The sequence below is a fragment of the Ambystoma mexicanum genome, chromosome 2p, assembly GCF_040938575.1.
Source record: "Ambystoma mexicanum isolate Mex_15411 chromosome 2p, UKY_AmexF1_1, whole genome shotgun sequence".
Classification (NCBI taxonomy): Eukaryota; Metazoa; Chordata; class Amphibia; order Caudata; family Ambystomatidae; genus Ambystoma; species Ambystoma mexicanum.
This window is the reverse complement of record NC_090923.1, coordinates 1,230,475,054-1,230,487,958: the sequence shown is the minus strand read 5'-3', so window position 1 is coordinate 1,230,487,958 and position 12,905 is coordinate 1,230,475,054. Positions and strand designations below refer to the sequence as shown.

At 43.6% G+C, this 12,905-nt stretch overlaps 1 long non-coding RNA gene across 2 annotated transcripts in view; it reads right to left on the bottom strand.

Moving 5' to 3' along the window:
* The window catches only part of LOC138567374 (uncharacterized), an 80,636-nt gene extending 67,939 nt beyond the window's left edge, over window positions 1-12,697 (bottom strand). The window contains exons 1-2 of one of the 2 annotated variants that reach the window (XR_011302183.1): window positions 12,506-12,697; window positions 40-123 (exon numbers count right to left, since the gene is read on the bottom strand). This is a non-coding gene — a long non-coding RNA (uncharacterized lncRNA). The other variant, XR_011302184.1, reaches the window with a different exon arrangement.
* Window positions 12,698-12,905: the final 208 nt, after the last annotated feature.

Genomic DNA, 12,905 nt, shown 5'->3' with positions numbered 1-12,905 from the left:
ACTTCCAGTCCTTGCCATTTTGGGCGTCTGTGCACTTACTTCTTGGCAGCTTGGAGAGTCTTTCCCGGCTTCCTAAAGTATTGCCAGGATGTTGCGTTGGTCCTCTCAGACTGACGGCACCAACTATGGGAAGTCGTTAAGGTCAAAATTACACCTTTATGAATGTGACATATTGAAATGAATAAAACAGGCATTGAAATGAGTAAGGCATGCATTGAGTTGACTATAACATGTATTGAGATGAGTATGACATACATTGAAATTCTACAAAAAAAGACATGCATTGAAATGAATAGGACACCCATTGAAATGCATATGACACACATTGAAATGAGTACATGCAATGGAATGAATATGACAATCATTGAAATTAATATGGCACACTTTGCGGTGAATGGAAAATGCATTGAAATGCATATACCATGCATTGGAATGAAGACATGCATTGAAATGAACAGGACATGCATTTGAATTAATATAACACCCATTGAAATCAATATGACACATGTTGAAGTGAATATGACACCCTTTGGAATTAATATGATACACATTGAAGTGAATGTAGCATGCATTGGAATGAATATAACATGTATTGGAATGAATGAGACATACATTGAAATTAATAGGACACCCACTGAAATGATTATGGCACACGTTGAAGTGAATACGACATGCAATGGAGTGAATATGACACCCATTGAAATGAATGAGACACACATTCAAGTGAATATAACATGCATTGAAATGAATAAAACATGCATTGACATGAATAAAACATGCATTGAAATAAATATGACACTATGAAGTGAATAGGACATGCAATAGAATGATTATGACACATTGAAGTGAATGGAACATGCATTGAAATTAATATTACATGCATTAGAATGAATAAGACATTACCTCCACCGTCCTCTTCCTCGTCCCAGTACTTACCTTTCAGTACGTTCCATGCTCACTGGAACTTTTTTCTTTTCAAGCAAGCCTTCTCTGGCACCTCCCCTCCCAGAAGGTATAACCTCCCAACCAACCAGCCCAGAGCAGTTCTTTCGTTCTTGCCAGAACTGGTGAATACTCTCCGTGCTGAGCAGGAGGGGCAACAGCTGGTGGCCCTCACTCAGCGACTCCTCTGCAGGGCTTGGAGGTTGCCCGGGTGTTCTGCAGGGTGGGTCCAGTGTCGGTCCACGAGAGGGCTGTCTGCCTCCTGGGCATGCCTGCGGGGGGTACCTTTGTTGGAGTTTTGCTGAGATGACACATGGGCTACACACAACCATTCATTCGGCATAACCAAGTCAACGTGCAGGTGCTCCAGTATACTTCCCTTGGTGTGGATGTTCTGGAGTCTGTGTCTGGATGAGGTGGTGGCAGGAGTCATGGTCAGCCTGCCTTTTGCCTTTTACCTTTCCTTGAATAAAATGGTGTTGGGTGGGTTTCACATTACCCTTGATGTATGTGTCTTTTGTGATGGGCATGGGTGTCCTTCCCGTTTCTGCTTTGGTACAACGCAGAAGTAAGTACTGGATGTGGAATAGGGATGTGGAGGTAATGCTCAGACTACTTACTGCTAATCTTCTTTACTCTTAGTCCTACTCTTCCTTGCCCCCCAGTACGCACTTCCCTTCCCTCCCGCCCAATGGATGAAAGTTCCCATGCCTGGGCTTTGGATTAGTGCATTGGGCTGGTTGGTTGGGAGGTTATACCGCCTCGGAGGGGAGGGGCCGCCAGAGGAGGCCAGCTTGAAAAGAAAAGAGTTCCAGTGAGCACGGAACATACTCAGGTAAGTATTGGGATGAGGAAGAGTAGGACTAGGAGTAATGAAGTGTACCAGTTAGTAATCCGAGCATGCTTTGAAATTAATAGGACATTCATTGAAATACATTTGACACCCACTGAAATGAATGTAACGTCGATAGATATGAATATAACACTGATTGAAATTAATATAATATGCATTTAAATGCATATGACATACATTGAAATAAATATGACAATAATTTAAATGTATATAATCTGGGTTGAAATTCTTATGACACAGATTGAAATGAATGTAGGATGCATTGGAATGGATAAGGTGCTCTGAATTGTGAGTATAACACATGCTGAAAAGCACATGACAGTCAACCAATCATATTGAAGTGAAATGAAAGCTGCAAAGCCTTCCAGGGAATGCTGCTCACTCTTCTTTCTTCAGGCCTAGAGGTAAGAACTTAGATTTCTCTGTACATAAGGCCTCTGCACCCTATGTATGCATGTTTAGTACTGTTATTTGCACACCTCTCCTGGGCTCAGCTGCCTCAACCGGACAGGGCTGGCAGCATGTGCAGTTGGAGGGTTTATCTTTTGTTGTGATCATGATGTTTTTGTTTACTGATATCTTTGGGCCTGGGCCGCTCGTTTGTTTGCTTTTTACACAGCGCTTTCTCTTTCTCCTGAGCCAAATATAGAATCAGCTCAGGCCAGAGATTCAAGCACTGCCAGTTTCTCAAGTCACAGCTACCTATACCTACACCCACACACACACCGCCCCCCCCCCTCCGTGGCACTGCAGGTTGTTAAGGTGCTCAGGTTGCAAACATATTTCGATTATCAGTGGCAGAGCCTTTCCTATGCATGATGGAACATTTCCAACTCAAAGAGCTTGCAAAGCACCAGTTATCCTGCAAATCTCTAATAGTTAAAGTGAGCAACACAGAGCACCCATTTAAAGATTTGTTTATATCCATCATGACATGCACAAACCAAAAATAAAAGTTGCTTTATGTCACTAATTAAATGTTTTCAACATCATGAATAACGACGAGCTGGAGGTTTTCTATCTGAATTTATTACACAACTTAATTTATTGCATGTTTAAATCGCTGAAAGTACAGTGGGCTTCAATTGATTTTTCAGGTTGACGTTATCTTGCATTCTGGGACTTATAGTTTACCATTTGGGATGTAAAAATTAAACCCACAATGATATTTTTTTTGCTTAACATGTTGCTATAAGGATTTACATGGTGTTATGTGGCTTTATTATGCAATTTGTGTTTTTTGTAAGAACCTCTATAAAGGCATCATTACTGTAGGCCTTGAAATCTGAACTATTTGTACAGGGTAAAGCTTGGAGGTATGTGGTCAAATTTGAAGAATGGTGCTTCGCTCTTCAGTCAATGTTTGTGATCCTGGTATCCCCCCCAAAACCCCATCTGCCAGCTTTCCAGCCATCCCACTCCCTTCCTATTGGATGCAGCAAGAGTGCGATTAGTTCCCTTTTTACACTTCTATCACTGCACACATCTCAGTCCCCAGAATTGTACAGCTTGTGCATTAACCCACTCCTCCTTTGCATGCATAGCCTGTTCTTTCAGGGGTGAGTTGTCAGTTCGCCTTGGTGCATCTGGTGGCACTAATGGAGAGGGGTGGATTCAGGGAGCGTGGGCCAGGTACTCACATACAGGACATGGGGTGCATCTGTGATTCTTCTGTAAGGACAGATGATGCCTGTGCGACACACAGCCTAATTTGTCAGATTTCAGCCACCCACTGGGTTATCTTACTGGTGCATGCCATCAAGCATAAACTGTTCTTGCAGGAGCTATGCCCTGAAATTTCAGAGAGTTGTGGGATCGGTTTATAGTCAAAATGTCGAAAAAAAAATGTCGACACGCAAAAAAGTCGAAAAAAAAATGTCGAAAACAATAATGTCGACATCCTATACATAGAATGGAGGAAGTCAATTTTTCGAAAAAAAAATGTCGACAAAAAAAATGGTCGATTATCATAGACAATAACCCGAAATAATTATTGGGGGGGGGGTCCCCCCCCCCCCCCAACCCCCCAACCTCACCCTACATCACGAACCATCCCAGCACCCCCTCCCCTTCCCTTCGTCCGTAATCACCCACTTGTCTGTTACACTAGATAAAGATAGGTTACGAAATGGTTAACACACTAGATGACATTCCTGAGTAAAGCACCTTGTTTTTGATAGCAGGAAACCAGTAACGGCTGTGGAAAACCGTCATTACCTGACAGAACATCTCTTGAGAGGTTACTTCGGGCAATTGATAACACTTCTTTCGTACTTATAACAGGAGAAAAGGTAAGACGCACTACCATAATAAAAAATAATGTGTACAATAACACAAATAGTATAAAATACCACAAAAAAATTAATTTTATGTGTCGTTTCAGGTGATAAAATGGAAAACAAAGTAGAATTTATAGAAAGCCAAAAGGGAGGAAAGCAGTTAATTTGGAATGGATACATATTCTATAAAGAGCTTCAGCGAAAAGAGAGAATTTACTGGCGCTGCACAGAATATGCGAAAAATAAATGTACAGCCCGCGCAGTAACAGTGGGAACAGAAGTAAAGGGAAATGCTGAACACAATCATATGCCTGATCAGACAAATATAATAATCAGGAAAACATTAACGGAACTAAAAAGAAAAGCAATAGAACATGAGGGGGAAACTAGTGGATCTGTACTCAGAGAAGTTTGTGGCCAATTACCAACGCATGTAACAGCGCAATTACCAGCTGAAAAATTAATGCAGCGCACTATTAACCGAGCCAAACATACTAATGAAAACCTACCCCCTCCACCTACATCCTTTGAAAATATAACTATTCCGGATATTTTTAAGGTTACAACACGAGGAGAAAATTTTTACTGTGGCTCAATTGGAGTAAACAATGACAAAATCTTGGTGTTCGCTACCGCACAAAACTTTCAACATCTAAGTCAAAGCAAAAATTGGCAGAGTGACGCCACTTTTAAGGTATGCCCTCACCCGTTTTTTCAATTTTATACAGTACATGGAACAATCAATGACAAAATATTACCACTTATTTACTTTTTGATGCCAAAAAAAACAGAGGACGCATACAAAATAATATACAATAAAATTAAGGAAACTACACCAGATTCGCAACCAGAGACAATAATCATGGATTATGAAACAGCACAAATCAAGGGTTTTTCTAGCGTGTACAAAGAAACTAGAATAAAAGGCTGTTTTTTTCATTTCACACAAAGTGTTTGGAGAAAAATACAGAAATTAGGTTTGGGATCAAAATATACGGAGGACAGTTACTTTCAGATTAACGTTAAGAAACTTTTTGCATTGGCTTTTGTACCGGAAAATCATGTTATTATTTATTACGAACATTTAATTGAAAGTCTGTACTATAAAAATCATGAGGATGAATTAACAAATTTACTGGACTACTTCGAAAATACCTGGATAGGGCAATTAACTAGGAGTGGCAACAGACGCAGACCAAAATACGCAATTGAATTGTGGAACTGCTACCAGTCTACCATGGAAAAACAACCAAGAACAAATAACGCGTTGGAAGGCTAGCATAGCCGCATAAATAAAAATGTCAACACCCTTAATCCAAGTTTATGGCATTTCTTAAGAGACTTAAAATTAGAGGAACAACACCAGGAATTTAGAATTTCACAAACAATTTCTTTGGCAAATCAAGCACCGAAAACAAAAAAATACAGAGACTATGATAATAAATTAGAGCAACTAGTACAGGCATTCACAATAGAGAACAAGGACATTTACTTAGATTCTATTGCATTTAACTTAAAATGTTAAAAAGAACACTTACAGTTGATGGTCGTCAAGAATCCGTGTTGAAAAAGGTGAAAAATCCCCAAAAAAAAACCATAAATCCAGGTGCAAAGGGAGATTGCATTAACCATGAAAAGGTGCCAATTCCATGATAAAATCCACAGCTTGAGTAAAAAAAAGTATCCAAAGTCCACGTAAAGTATCCAAAATCCACATTAATCCGAGATCCAAGATTCTGTTCCAGGTAAACTCTCTGCTCCATGAAAAAAAGACTTCCAGGAAAGCCGTATCCGAAAAAAATGGAAACATCCAGGAACGCACAATCCAACATCCTTACGGCAAAATCCATGGAATCCAAGTAGACCCAGTCCATCCGATGAAAAACCAAGAAAAAAATGATGAAATACCCAAAAAAAAAAACAATCCAAGGAACGAACGGACGAGGACGCGACCGCGGTAGAAACGAGACGATAGTGAGCTTTAAAAATGGCGCTCACGTTTACGTTGTACTACGTACCGTACGTAGAAAGTTAAAACAAATATAAGTTAATAATTGTATACATACATTTTTAACTCGCTAGGGCCATCTACTGGTTGTTTAGTATATAACATGTTGAACTGAATTATAAAAAGATGTTGCATTTAATTATTTATTTATCTGAAAAGAAGCATTGTTATGTTTATTTATTTAATACAATACGTTGGTATTACCTATATATTTATATATTACCTATACATATTTTTTTAGATTTAATAAACATAAAGATGAAACTAAATTACTGTCTGAATTGTTTATTTTATATAGAATGTATTTATGTATTTATTTATGAGTCGAAAAATTAATGTCGAAAAAATATTATGTCGACATTTTTGTATGTCGACATTATAGATTTTTGACATTAATTTTTCGACATTTTGACTGTCGACATTATTGATGTCGACATTATGACTGCACACCGTGGGATCACCAGCAGTACCATGGGGCACCAAACAAAGTGGGGTAGATGTAGGCAGTGTGTACCAGGTATTGATGTCCAGCAGCCAGGATGCAAGATGCCTCTGTATGACAGGTCACACCTTATACCACAACATGCCTCCACAATCAAAATGTGGCACAGAGGAAAATTAGCAGGGGAGGGAGAGAAGGAATGAAGATGAGAAAAGGAGGGTCTTTTGGAACTTAAGGTGATCCAGCTCAAGCCTGAGAGGGACAGGGATTCCATTCCAGAGGGAGAATGCTGCGGAAGAGAGTTGTCTCCCCCCCAACCCCCTCCATTCTCTGCTTGGAAAAGCATCTAACCTGCAGGGAGTTGGAGCAAGAAGACCGAAGGGCTCTAGCAGGGAGGTATTTAGGGAGAAAGCCTTGTGGATGATGCCGATGGTCTTGCACTTGATCCTCGCAACAACCGGGAGCCAGTGGAGAGATTTCAGGGCTGGAGAGATGCGGTCCCTGGGCTTGAGGTCAAGGATAAGCATTGCAGTCCTATTCTGAATTAGTTGACGGGGCGAAGAGAGGATTTAAGCAGATTGAGGAAGAGGCTGTTGCAGTAGTCCAGCTTAAAGAGGACCAGAGCTCTGGAGACATTGTGTTTCTGGAGGAAGGTGAGGAAAGGGAGAATGCCTCTGAGGAGGTGCCACTGAATATGGGTGTTCTTGGCAAGGTCTGCAATGTGAGGAGAGAAGGAGAGAGAGAGAGAGAGAGAGGAGTCCAAGATGACACCAAGTTTTGTTGCCTCACAAGTAAGTGAGGGGCGGGGACCCATGGAGGAAGGACAGAGAGTAGAAGGAAAGGAGGGAGCTGGCAACAAGAAGGCCCCTCCTCGGTCTTTTCCTCATTTTCCCTCTGCCTGAATGCAGCGATCGATGTTAGGGAAATCTGTCGAGGCTCAAACTCGCCTCCTTCAATCTTCATTGTACACCATGGTAAACCCTGCTAATTCCACGTTGCGCCCGCTGGCTCGACTTTTCTACAAATTGACTTTGGAATGCCTAAATTTGAAAAGTAACTAGTGTGCAATATTGATGGCCCCACGGGAGGCGCAGTGTTTGGGATTCTGCTCTTATTCATACTTTTCCTGGCACTTTACTCGTCTCCTGCATCTTGCCTAATGTTTGTTGGCCTTCCCAACATGGCTGCATCATTTTCACCTGCTCTGATGCTGCCTGCCTGGCTCGGCTCCCCCCTCCCATTGGTTGCTATTTGGCCCTTAAGCCAATCGGAGCAACCGGGAGGTGGGAGCCGGCCATCACTGTCAGTAGCGCTCTTGCCCTCGTAGTGTAGCCGAGGAATTCTTCTCGCCAATCTACCGAACTAGTCAGTACAATGAACAACCAGAACAATTGATTGGCGGAAAGATGGAATGCCAATGAAGAATCCAGAATCGCATGGAACAGGATACTGGAACGGGATGTCTTCTCAAGGTGAACAGGCAAGACCCCCAGACAGCTGCAAGAAGAGCAATAATCACACAGATGCGACTCTATGCCAAACATGCAGACATCAAAATAGGAACCAACCACTAACCTGTGCGGTTCTTCAGAATCTCCGAATATCCCCAGGAAGGAATAAGAAGTAAGGTAGCGGCAAACCCAAAACTAAAGGACCAGGAAATCAATCCAGAAATGAAGGCAAAGCAAGAAGCAGGGTGAAGATCCAAGCTGAATGTCCAAAGAGTAAAATCTAACCCGACGGCACGAGGACGCCTAAAGGTACAATAAAGGCAGTCTCTAGTCCATGTACCAATGGTGCAGAGTTCCAATGCAGGAGAAAAAACGGTAAGCGGGAGACAGTACAAATGAGTAGCAGGGCAGGTCCATGGACGGTCCGAGGTCGAAGAGCAGGGCTGGCAGCAAAAGTACAAAAGGAGTAAGCAATGCAGGTCCGTGGACGATCCGAGGTCGATGAGCAGGACTGGCAGCAAAAGTACAAAGGAGTAAGCAATGCAGGTCCGTGGACGATCCGAGGTCGATGAGCAGGACTGGCAGCAAAAGTACTAAGGAGTAAGCAATGCAGGTCCGTGGACGATCCGAGGTCGATGAGCAGGACTGGCAGCAAAAGTACAAAGGAGTAAGCAAGTCGGGTCCGAAGGCAGTCCGAAGTCGAGAAACAGGAAAACAAGGCAAAAGGGACAAGAACCTGGATACGAGAGAAAGCAAGCCGCTAGAATACTAGATTCAGAAGCGCCGGCAAAACGCACAGGCGTGGCTTAAATAATAGTCACATGATCACTATACGTCTTTCAACGTGTACGGGGAAAAGTGAAAGACGTGAGAGAACGCCATCGTCTCCATGCCAACTTCCAAGCTCCCGGCAGACGAGGTCTTAAAGGGACCGTAACCACTGTTCGTCGGCAAATACGAGAACCACAAGTATTAGGTCTCGTGGAAGCCGGATAATTACGGCGTCCTAACACTGATGATTTCCGCCGATACTTGACAATCACCAACTAACGCCACAACAAAGGCCCCGTCTACCCCTGTCCACCACGGTCTGCCTCATCCCATGCCCCTGAGTTTGTATGTACCCCTCACGCACCCCTATGCCCCCGTGAGTCTTTAAGTGCCCCCCACCCATCCCCTTGCCCCCGGTTAAATTGTCCTGGCTGCCCCTGACTTCCCCTGATCTTCCCTCCCCCTGTTAACTTCAGGCACTTCCCCAATTGCCATCAGGAATAGTAATCATTGCAGCCTGTCTTTCGCAGCCTCTTGCCCTTTCCTACCCACCCCCCCTCTGTTGTTAAAGTTAGGCATTGCCCCAATTGCCGTCAGACATAGTAATCATGTCTGCCTATCTTTCACATCCACCTTTCCCCTCTCCCCCCTCTCCTTTGCCTCTCCACCGGTTCTGTAGCCACCCCTTCTTTCCCCCCTCCCACTCCTGACCCAGTATTCATGTCCATTAGCACGTACTTATCATCTACCTTGACCTCTGATAGCAGCTTATCTGTCCCCCCTTCCCTCCTTGTGTTCTCCTCCCAATCCCCCCTAGCACTATTCTGATTTGTTCATTTGACCTACTATGATAGTCGCTTGTTTGTTCCTCTCCTCCTCCCTCTCTCCACAACCACCCCCCCCTGCTCCTCTCCACGTCCTCATGTTATTCATGGACTACAACAATTGTTGTCAGGCATAGTAATGTTACTGCTGGCTTGTCTCATTCTTCCCTCTCCCCTTTTTACCTTAACTGTACCTTTGCACTTGCACTATCCGAAATGTCATCAGTCTGATTATGATAGGTATTTTTCTCATTCTAACCGTTTCAAGAATTGTAAGAATGTAATTGTATTTTCCCATGCTCCCTCCTTGAAGCGCTATACAAATACACAATCAATCAATCAATGAGAAGGATCTTAGTTTTACTGGCATTAAGGCAGAGATCAATAGCAGTACACCATGCCTAAATAGCAGTCATACAGTCAGGAATGAGAGAGGAACAAGAGGAAGCAGTGGAGGGAGGCTTGAAGGAGAGTTGCGTGTTGTCTGCGTAACACTGGAAGTGAGGAGACAAGGCGAAGATCAATGGGGCCAGAGGGTCATGGGAGATGTTGAACAGTCACGGTGAGAGCAAAGAGCCCTGAGGGACGCCGCAGGTGGAGAGTGTGATGGGGGAAAGAAAAGTGCCCAGTTGAACCTTGGATGGTTGGTCAGAGAGGAAGGTGATCAACAAGTCCAGTGCCAGGTCTGTGATGCCAAGGGTATCATGGAGCTGATTTATAATGGCAGAATGATTGACGGTATCAAAGGCAGAGGACAGATCAAGAAGGATGGGAACGGAAGGAGAGTTGGAATCGAGATTTGAGACCAAGTTTTCACAGGTGTTCAGGAGTGCAATTTCCATGTCACTGGCTGCTAGGAAGCCAGACTGGTGGTCGTGGAGACAACCAACAGATTCAGTGTGGTGGATCAGCTGGGAGATGGCCAGCTTCTCCAGGAGTTTGCTCAGGAAGGGGGTAATGGAGATAGGGCAATAGTTTGCTGGGCAGGAGGGGTTGGCAGAAGGATATTTGAGGAGAGGGCGCACAAGGGAGTGCTTGAGGAAGGAGCCAGTGGCAAAGGTGTGATTGCAGAAATCAGGCAAGGGTGAAGCAAAGGAGGCAATGTTGTCCATGATAGTTCTGGAGGAGCAGGGCAGCACCTGTTTGGAGGAGACTTTCATAGAGAGGACCTGTCTAGCGACGTCATCCGGTGCTATGGGTCAGAAAGAGAAGAGAAGGAGGGGAGCCAAGGGCGGCCTGAGAGTGGGTGAGGGAGAAGGGAGGGGTGTAGAGGAGAGTGAGGACAGGATGTCCTGAGTTTTGGTCATGAAGTGATAGGCCAGTGTAGTGGGTCAGGGATAGCAGGAGAGAAGTGGAGACTGCAGTGGGATTGGCAAGTTCCTTGCAGATTTTGAACAGTTCAGCTGTGTTGATAGTGGCCGCAGAGATGCAGGCATGGATATAGGCCGCCTTCTTCGAGTGGATGAAGAGCCTGTATTGTCTTTGGAGCAGGGGGCAGGCCATTCTGTCAGAGGCGGTGCTCAAAGCCTGCCACTTCCGCTCAGCAGCTCTACACTTGCGTTTCAGAGAGGCTAGGTTGGAGTCATACCCGCTGTTACGCTTGGAGGCAGGCTTCATGCAGATCCTCATGACAGTGGCAAGGATCTCAAGGGTGTTGGAGATGGAGAGGTGAAGGTTAGCAAGGGCTGTGTCAGAGTGAGAAACAGAGGTCGGAGTGGGAGGGTGAATGAAAGTGGCGGCAAAGGAAGCAACTGACACTCGCTTCACTGGTCTAATGCCTTAGAAGAAGACTGGCAGTGCGGGCAGAGGCTTCACCGACGGACCCAAGAGATCAGGTGAGAGAACAGGAGAGCATGGTCAGACAAGGGGAGAGGAGTAACGAGAGGGGTTGAAGATGGGGATGTCTGCTGACATGAAAGCATCCAAGGTGTGTCCAGCTGAGTGCGTTGAGCCGGGGGGAACAATGGTGAGCAAAAGAGAGTCACACAGGCTGGGGAAGATACCACAGGCGACTGAGAAAAAAGACCTTGCCCGTGAAGCCAGTGGTGCGGGCTGCACTCCCTAATGTCACTGCAATGTGGTGTTTATTCATTTTATAGTTTTTCAAAAATTATTTTGACAAAAACTTTGATTCTTTAAAGTGGTGCTTTTATTCTTTATGTGTGATATCTTATCACTTAGGTTCACTGTTCTCTGTAATACAGATGCATTCAAAACCTAGGGATTATGGCCAATGCATTTTGGATAAAATATCCTTCGTCAGGGCCAGTTTAGTGAGACATGCGTCTCTAATTCGAGCTCTAATGACCAAAACAAATCATTATATTTGAAACCCCACAGATTCAACCGCAACCGCCTAAGTTATTCAATCAATAGAATAGAAAAAAGTTATTGTCAGAAGTATACCATCAACGTCCATATATCCCATTGAGTTTCAACATTGTTCAAGCAAAACAGTTATTGCATAACATTTCGTCATTATCCACGATGCCAATCAATTGATACATACGTTAATACATGTTGGTTGTTGAATGATCAGATGGTGAAAGTTGAAAAGAAATAAAAGAAAATAGAGCAGAGAACAACAATGTTACTCAAAATCTACCTCTATTATAAGCAAATAGTGTTTAGTGTTATGGATTTGAAAATGACTGATCTTTGAATGCATTTAACAGTCTATGCTCTGAAGAGTAATAAAACATGCTGTAGTGCGGTGTCTGTTAATAAGTTGTATTGAGCGCATCATGGTGTGCACTAGCATAGAAAAAAATAATAAATTACATGAATGCCTCGTGGTTTCTTACCCGTGGTTCCACAATCTGATTAGCGGTTTTCAATTGATGTAGAAACCAGCGCGCGCTGTGTCCTAAAATGTAATATCGTCATATACTCAGGCAGTATCAGTGAGATACTCCCATCCCTTAGCGCTGCTTACCTAGATGAGTTCTGTATCGGGCAGACTCGGGACTTGGCGTGCGCGCGGGGACCGGCTTGACTCTATTTGTTGTGATTTGTGTTACTATGCTGACCGCGCATGATACGTTCGTGAGGCGGCCATCTTGGAATGGTTAAATAAGCTAACAGTGTCGGTGTTGAGATTCGCTCTCCCCTTCGGAGTACAACCTGTATTAACTAGCGTTATGTTCTACCATATGTTAATCTATTTAATCATTCTTATGAATATACTCAATTACATATGTTATATAAATATGCATAATTGGGTGAACGTCATACATCAACACTGTAAACCATTGCTCTAAACACCATAAACACCATATACCTTTAAATGTGGTATTTAGACTACTATACATTTCGAACACTGGGGGTACGTATTA